Here is an 8,921-nt window from a genome sequence, read left to right on the forward strand (position 1 = left end):
GAAGTGAAAAGCATGTTTGCGAAAAAATGATGTTTAACACACCATCTAGTTCTCAGCCCGAAAATGACTGGCAAGGTGACACGTGTTGGCAATGCTGCATCAAATTATAAGGCAGTGTTCATAAATGACAAGCTACTAGAAGGACAACTTTCCAGTGAGTCCTGAAACTAATCAAAAATTCTCGAAAATATGCAAGTTTTGCTCTCAACCAAGAGGAGCTTGATAATGAAGAAAAGTATCTAAACGAAGAAAACCAATACAAAACAACTGCTACTACTTGTACAATTTCAACTCTTCTCTGCTAACATGGATTTGAATTTATGAAAGCAACATCGTTACGTTTCGCAAAGAATTGGAATCGATCAGCAATACGAAGAAAATTTAGGTGGAACAATTTACAGAGGGATCCTCGGTGCTTGGACTACAATGGACTGTTATTGATGATAGTCTTCAAATCTGCCGAGGTACCATCAGAGAATTTAAAACAACTATCACAGAGGAAGGAACCGATCAAATATTTCGCATCGTTCAGATATCACATAAGTCAGCTTCTGAAAGACATCTGGACTTGGAAAGAGCAACTTTGGGACAACGAAGTAGAGCCTTGTGAAGCAGCAGAATTGGTGACATGCAGAAGGAAGAAAATCCAAATGTAGCTGAAACAAGTATCGATAGGAGATAATTCAATGCAGTGGGCGGCAGGACTGAAAATTATGGGTTCGCTAACGCATCTGACGACAAGGTTTGTGCAGTGGCTTATCTACGACTACAAGCAAGTTATACAAAGCTGACTTCACATTTGTCTTTTAAACCACAATTAGAGTGGCAAGTGGCAGTCACGGCAGCTAGGTTTATGGCGCAGTTAGTCAAGGAACATACAATGAAAACAAAAATTGCAATTTGTGGTCATACTAAACTTTTACAGGCTAGCGAACACGGTGGAATACGATCACTGAGCATTGAGCTAAACATTCCCACAACAATTGTAGTGAACATCAAAGAACAATAAAAAAATCGAGGCCATCCTCTTCAGGCTGCTAAAGCAAAAACAGTTAGGCAAAGAGATGAGATCTCATGAAAGCTGAAAAGGAAATTCTTAAGGCAGCAAAATCCTACATTTTCCAGCCTTCCTTGAATACGAAGGACTTGTTCGAGCCAAAGGCAAAATAGGCAAAAATCAATGCAAGGCATCTAATGTTATTGCATTGGAAACTTCATGCAATTGAGTGCTTGTTGCGAAACGAGCAGAAGAACAATAAGAACGAAGGAACTCAGCATTGTAGGAATCATTGTTCGACAAAAGATGGAGATTGTGATGTAAAAGATGTACGAATCGCTCTACAGTTGACCACAATCAGTTGTGTTATCTGCAAAAAACGCAAAAAGAGCACAAGCGAATACCACGGTAATAGTAGATTTACGCGAAGAGTAGTTAGAATCTTGAACAGGTTTTACCAATATTGGATTAGACTACTTCGATATTTTCACCGTGAAGATTGGGAGACAGAAAAAAAACGATGATGTTGTCTGTTAAGTTGTCTTCCTGGGAGAGGGATGCATATAAAGGTGGAATTATAGGTGGCTCGAGTTACGGAGAACATGAGTCTAACGGCTCGACTCGATCAGCGAAATATCGATTGAACGACAGAATCTAGTGGAGACCAGTAGTGAAGCTCGCTCTTGCACTACCAAACGGGAGTTATGTGTTCAGGAAGGAAAATGGGGCCGGCAAATTGAAGGCTGCGCTTCAAAAACAACCGAATCATCTCAGAGTCAAGTCAAGCAGTGAAGTTAGAATATTATAACCAGCAACATTTAATGCTACATTTTAACGAAGCCCAACCCATTTGTTCACCTTTGACAACATACTTAAATAGATTCTTTTGTTAGTATGGGATAATCATACATGAATTGAAGCTGAAACTCAACCTCGAATCAAATTCTTTACGATTGATCTGCGAATGATTGAATTGTTGTTAATACAGTATATTTGAGAAAAAATTCTATATGATTAATAATTTCCGTTGACATTAAATTTGCAAGGAAAATGTGACGTGATAGAAAAAAAGTTCACATTCTGTCCTTATCCTCATCTACAATTTATTGGAGATGGAAATTTTCTAACTTAAAACCACATGACTAGCAGCATAAAAGAAGCTTGAATAATTAGCAAGTATCAGTTGAAACTCGTTAATTTGGTGTTATTAAACTGTCATATATTGCGTACTGAAGCACCTCCCCTGAAGGGTTAAATATCTTGTCATCGTGTCTTATTTCTGTGGATCACCCTGGTGCTTGTACAGTTTAAGTAACTTTGACGTGTTGAAGAGAGAAAAATTTTGTTATTCTCAAACATTCTCAACAAGTTTCGAAAGAAAGAGAAAGTTTTGTGCGAATTAAAGGGTTAGTTTTTGTTACCAGTTATATAAAAGCTTAACCTAGTCTTACTGAATGCGCAATTGAGCAATTGACTGACTGTTTGAAAGAAAAGCACAAACTGCTGGTTTTTATACATTTGTTAACTTTTTGATCAAAAAAAACTCTCTGTAGATGTTAACAGATCGGATGTAGAACAATTTTTCCTCACCAATACTGCGAGTTGCATTATGAGTTTTAAACCAAAACTGAAGCAAAATTTGATTGTTCCAACTTAAAATCATTTTGTATTCTGAGCAAAACAAGCATGTTGATTGGCAAAGCTGAACGATCTGTTATTGGGAATAATTGAGTTTCATGTAAAGCCACGGTAATCTACACCATTGCGGCTAATACAATTCGCAGAATTTGACAGCAAAACGTAATATCCGGACTGATTTGAAACCGCTGAAATGACCTGGGTGGTGTAAAGTTTTCCTTGATTTTGATAGGAAAGCAGCGTTCATTTTGTCAAACAAGTTATCTGCGTTTTTAGTTAGTATTTGACATCGAACGATAAGAATGCCTTCATTATGGATTCCCATGTTCTAAATCATTTTATTGGAGATGTTATGTTTTTCTTTTGATAAATTACGATCGAACTAAACTTCGAAATAAACTTTAACCTCTGCCTTTGACTCAGGACTTGCCTCAAGATCATATAATTTAAACCAAAAGACGAAATAGTGGAGTTGACAATAGTGCCTCACATGGGTCATCTACTACATCGAGACGCGTATGAGCATCTCACAAGTCTAGTTGCCAGCCTGGCTTTGACAAGGATAAACTGCCGGTTATCGTTATTTGCCAAGCAATGAAAATGATAAAATTGTAGGCAATTGTCGCACCACGTAGGACGTAATAAAAATCAGTTTGGATAACCGTTACTGTTTAACTTTCGTTTCCAAATTCAATATAAGAAATGTTCTTCCCTCAACATCACGAGTGGTAAGTCCATCATGAGTGGTAATTCATCATTTAACAACCAAATTTAATTTAATCTATATTCAAAATATTATTGTTTGCTTGGATTTTTCGGAGTTTATAGGAAATGTAAAAGAAGTAAATAAGTAGCTGGAGGTGTGAAATAAAGATAAGGCGATCAAACTGCACAGAGAAATTAAAATGCATTCTTCTTTAGTACACAGATGGGCTCTCTATTTGAGATCTGCGTCACCATTAAGCTGCTAAAAACCGGTCATCAACGAGCCATTTACTGGTTGATCATGCTCGATTCGTACTCCTTATTTTCTGATCGTGCGCAATGCGTACTCCTTTGGGATAATGACGCAGATTGCAGTGACTGGTCAGTCACTCCTCTTGCTTAAACTATCATATCACTGACATCATAACTTGTCTCCAGCCACCACGTCTGCTGGCCATGAATACGTGAATGGGCAAGTTTTAAAATGACTAGCAGGCCCGCATCATTTTTAACGCATCATAAAAAGTTAATTTTTAAAGGAGTAGGTTGATTGAAAAAATTTAAGATTTCCGTTTTGCACCAATCGGGCTACAACTCATGCCCCTCGTTTAACACCGATACGTCTTGCATACGCTACCGATGTGTAACTTTTGCGTCTATTAATCTGTGTACCTGCTATTTTTGATCGATGAGTTTCCTGGCGTTGCTATGTTGCATGTTTAAAGAGCATTAAGACTTGTAGCGAGCTTCTAAATGGCGACACAGCGCGTCCCAGAACGCATTTACTACGTTTAGGGAGATTTCAAAAATGCGAAGATCAGAAGCTTAAACATGGTGACACAGAAATCGTTCGAGATGGAAGAAAATAGAGTTAGATGGAAAAAGAAATAAAATTCTTTAACAAAAAAGATGTGAAAAAATAAAAAGGAAATGAAAACAAGATAGAAAGACAGGAGTGGATGAAAAAAAGCAATTAATCGTTTTTGGATGAAGAAAATAAGAACCATTTTTCGCACAGCTCGGGTACGAACCCATGCCCCCCGCTTAACAGCCCGAAGTCACATAGCTTAAGATACCGATGCGTATAGCATTTGTCTCTTGCTCAGAACAGGAGGTTGGTACCCAGGAGGTTGGAGTTGAACCCTGCCCCTCGCTTGAGTCATTGTTCTGACATCTACGTTACCTATACCCAATGCTTACGCTTATTGACATTTCTAATGAGCAAATTTTGGGTTAGTGGTTATTGGGCTAGCTTCTTTTTGCTATGTGGAAAGCTTTATAAGTGCAAAAAATGAGCGAATTACGAGGAACAGGAAAAATTGGACGGAACAAAAATAAATCAACTTCTAATCCAGATTTTATCATTATATAAATTCGAACCCCTGCCCCTCGCCCCCTCGTTTATTTGTCATTGGTCTTAATCTGTGCGCAATTGGTGCCTATTGCTTACGCCTAGTGACCTTTCTAATAATCAAATTTTTGGTTAATGGCTACTTGGTTAATTTGCTATGCGGCATGCTTCATGCGATCAAAAATTGAGCGAATAAGGCGCTTAAACATGTCGATATAGCGCGTCTCGAAAAGCAAGCATTACGCTATGCTGAATGTTTCAGGACCGTTATAACCTGTGAGGATTCGAGCATAAACATGGTGGTACAACTATATTTAATTCACTCTTAGTACGTTGCCGTTTAAAAGCTAATACTAGTTATATAAGCTAGTACTTAGCTAATAATCTGTTACTAAGTTACGAATTAAAATTCCTTTCCAACAGTCTTTTATCAACTCATCAAGTAGTTTCCAGCCGTATAGTTAAACGTATACTTAAACTGAGTTGCTCTCAGTCTCTTGTGAGAAGGCTTGCAAGAAGCGAAGAATATATAATACATATACTTGAGTGATACGCAATGCTTTCTCATAAAGGGGTAAAAGTTAAGATTTTTACTTTTAGTGTAAAGGTGCTATTTTTTGCAAAAAAATGACCGCCACAACTTTTTTGTTACTCTGAGTGTTTTCAAACTTTCCAATGACAAAATTTTAAAAAATACTTCTTTTTGAAAACTTACTAAAAATTTCAAATGATAATTGTGATACTTAACGATAGTTGTGATACTTAACTTCAAAATAGATAATTGTGATACTTAACTATTTGAAAATATTATTTTTCTGTTTTTTTGCCACAATTAAATTAAAACTATAACCATATGGTTAAAAATACTTGAAACAAAAATACTTCAAATCATTCAAACAAAATAAAATAATGAACATCAATCAAATTCCTGAAGAGTCACATAATAAAATGTTCTTCTGATTGTTTTCATCCTTAAAGTAAAAATATTTTTCGAAAGCTCCTACGTTGCAATTCAAAGGAATGTTTTCATGTTGTGAGGGCAAGAAAACACTCAAAGTTTTATTAAAAACGTTTTCATATTTTGCCAACCGAAGCCACTGTGGTAACTTATTCTTTTTTTGTACGCATTGATGACTTTTCTGATATCCCAAAAGTTCTTTGTTTTTATTTTTATGCTAATCAATGAAATCAGTCATCTAATTCAGAAGGGGAGGCTCAAAATTTTATGTAAAACTCGGAGTTACAGAAATTGGTCTTTAGTTTGCGCTATCTAATTTATCACTTTTTTTTGAAATTTGGGGTTACATAGGCTAGATTCATCTTAGTTGGGAAAATTTTCCATTTAAAGCATTCATTTAAGGCGAACTGTAAATGTACGCCTATAGCTAATTTGCAAGGGTTAATCTGACGAAAGAAGATTTGACCAGTTCCTGCTGCTTTGTTACCGTCCAGCGAGTCAATGACTGATTAAAGTTCTTTTCTAGTCAGATTTCTGAAAGTGAACTCTGGTATAGTATGTTTATCAGAGTATTTGCAAGCAATATTTGGACCTTTGAAGCCACCTAGATGAGCAAATTATCTTTTAGGCAACTGACAATATAGTTTGGGTCTCTTAACGTTTCACTTGTTTCTAATCTGATTTCATCAAACTTGACACTTTTTTCACACGTAATGGTCTTCTGTTTAAAGAATTTCCATGGTTCCCTAATTGCTGGTAGCTTCTGGAAGAATTTTATGCAAAACAAGTGTTGTGCACTTCCCTTAATCTCCTATCAACTAAGTTTCTTAAACGCTTAAATTCTTTTTACTTAACGCTGTCAGCACTTTTTTCCATTTATTCAGCAAAAAATGTTTTTGGGCAATCAAATGCTTCAATTCTTGTGCTAACCAGGGCTTACAATTCTCAAAATTGTCATTCCATTTTTTAACAGTCTGAATCGGTGCGTGTTTTTGAACAATTTTCTCAAATACATCGATGAATGAATCAAACAAATCATTGCCATTCTCAGATTTTACATTCTGTACCTTGTTCAACATTCGGCAAGGGCAAGATCGCTATTCAAATTAGAACGTGAGAAAAGTCAAAATTTCAATGTTGTTATCATGTTGTCGCCCTCAGACTTCAATGAGAGGTTTGATTAAAAGTTAACAAGAAACTGGTCGGAGGTAAAAGGGGTTGTTGTTATATTGTAGGCAATTATCTGATTTTTCGAAATGAAACAGTGATCAAAAGTAAGTGTTTTATCAGTACATCTGGCTGCATCACTTCGGTTAAAGTATCTAATCCTGAATTTGACGCAAAAATTTCTAGTTTACTTTATTCAGTCTGGTTCAGATAATTAAAAATGTAATATCCCAGCAAAAAACACTATCTGTTATACTATATGCCACCGATTGTTCGGTACCCAATCGATCAAGAAAAAACTCCACAAGACGTTTGTTTGCGCAATAAGAAACATTGACAAGTAATTTTTCATTCAGGGGTTCGGTTCCCTCATTTCAACCCAAATGGATTCCAAAAGCTCTCATCAACCGTTTCAATGCTTGATTTAATACTGGCAGTAAACCTCTCCGGAACAAAAATACCTTCTCCTCCCCCCTTGAAGTCCTTGTTTTGTCCGATCTACATTTCCGAAGAAATATGCGATGCTGTTAAAAAATTGTTTTCAATATTACAATCAATGTCCAACCAGGTTTCAGTTTTAGCAACAAACGTATTAATGGGTGCTGTTTGCAAGAAGTTTGAAAACTTTTCAAACTTGTTTTCAAGCTGTGACAGTTACTCAAGAAAAAAATAGCGAATGGCTCGACCCTCTGTTTTTTAAGTAACTGGAATACTCACTCAAGTTTTCCAGTTGAGGCCCTGGGTTCAATTCAATCTCACCTGACAGCGTGAGACGTACAAGTGAACAAAAAAACTAAAAGTTTCATGAAAAAGCAAAAATGTATGAATCAACTGTTTTAAAAAATAACAAACATTAGATTTGTTGGAAAAATACTTTTCAATTGTTTGTTTTTGAACTTCAGTAAGGTTTTCTCTGCCATAAGTATACTGAAAGTTAAAAATATCAAGATAAGTCGCATTGTTCTATATTTCAACAAATCATCAACCATATTTAAAATGAGTTGGAGGTAAAATGATTTTTTTGGATTGAAACCAAAAAAAATGTTGTTATCAAGCTTGTCAAAACTTTTTTTTTCAAATTTTCGGTTGATAACCCTCGGTTTTATTTCACTTTCCGACACTGTAAGTCCAAAATATACGCAAAAATTCCTAACATTTCTGAAAGGTTTTAGGTACACCATGACGTACTGATTGGCGTAATCCACCATTGCTGATATCTTTCGTTTCCATTACATTATTTAAAAAACAACATCAATATCAAAAATGCCACTCAAATCCGTTGCCACATTTTCTAACGCTTCATTATATTTGCCTATGTTTTCGTTTTTTTGCTAAAACCCAATAAACCATCTTTAATTTGTGGAATTTGTTATGTCCACTGTGTACAATAAATTTTTCAATCTTGTGATAACCGCTGAATTGTTTTACAATATTGGATAGGTCTTGAACTTTTTCCGAAGGATAATACCGATTTTGGTCAATACTGATTTTGAAGGAGCCCCAGTCTAGACCTCAATTTATGAAAAGACAATGATTGACCAAAATTGTCAATGAAAGGTCCATACTTGACTCATTTGAGCTATGAAAAGACTTTAGCTGGACTTTAATACACGCTGGACTTAAGCTCGACTCAGATTTTTCAGAAAAGACTTTTGATGGACCCAAAATTTTTACAAAAGACTTCAGCTCGACCAAAATGTTCGAAAAGACCTCAGCTCCACCCAACTAGTTCATAGCCAACGGACAAGGAAGGAGAGAGAGAGAGAGAGAGAGAGAGAGAGAGAGAGAGAGAGAGAGAGAGCGAGCGAGAGAGAGAGAGAGAGAGAGAGAGAGAGAGAGAGAGAGAGAGAGAGAGAGCTAGAGAGCCAATAGTGTCTGATGATGACTCATTATTGTTCTGATGGTTCTCTTAAAAAAACGAGACAAGGAACAAGTATGAAGAACGAGCTGCAAACTTATCATGGCTCATTGTTTTCTGGATGGATCTGCTTATTAACGAGCAGCTCCACTTAGATAGATCTTGGTATTGATCAATAAAGTTAATTTACAGAAGCAAATTTACAGAATCAAACTTTAATTTAAGAAGCAAAATAATTGCAAGTGCA

At 36.1% G+C, this 8,921-nt stretch overlaps 1 protein-coding gene across 1 annotated transcript in view; it reads left to right on the forward strand.

Annotated features, from left to right (window-relative positions):
- LOC142337028 (zinc metalloproteinase-disintegrin-like batroxstatin-1) overlaps positions 1–8,921 on the forward strand; it is an 87,089-nt gene that overhangs the window by 29,099 nt on the left and 49,069 nt on the right. The window lies entirely within an intron of this gene.

This window comes from Convolutriloba macropyga, chromosome 3 (genome assembly GCF_964194025.1).
Source record: "Convolutriloba macropyga chromosome 3, txConMacr16.3, whole genome shotgun sequence".
Lineage (NCBI taxonomy): Eukaryota > Metazoa > Xenacoelomorpha > Acoela > Convolutidae > Convolutriloba > Convolutriloba macropyga.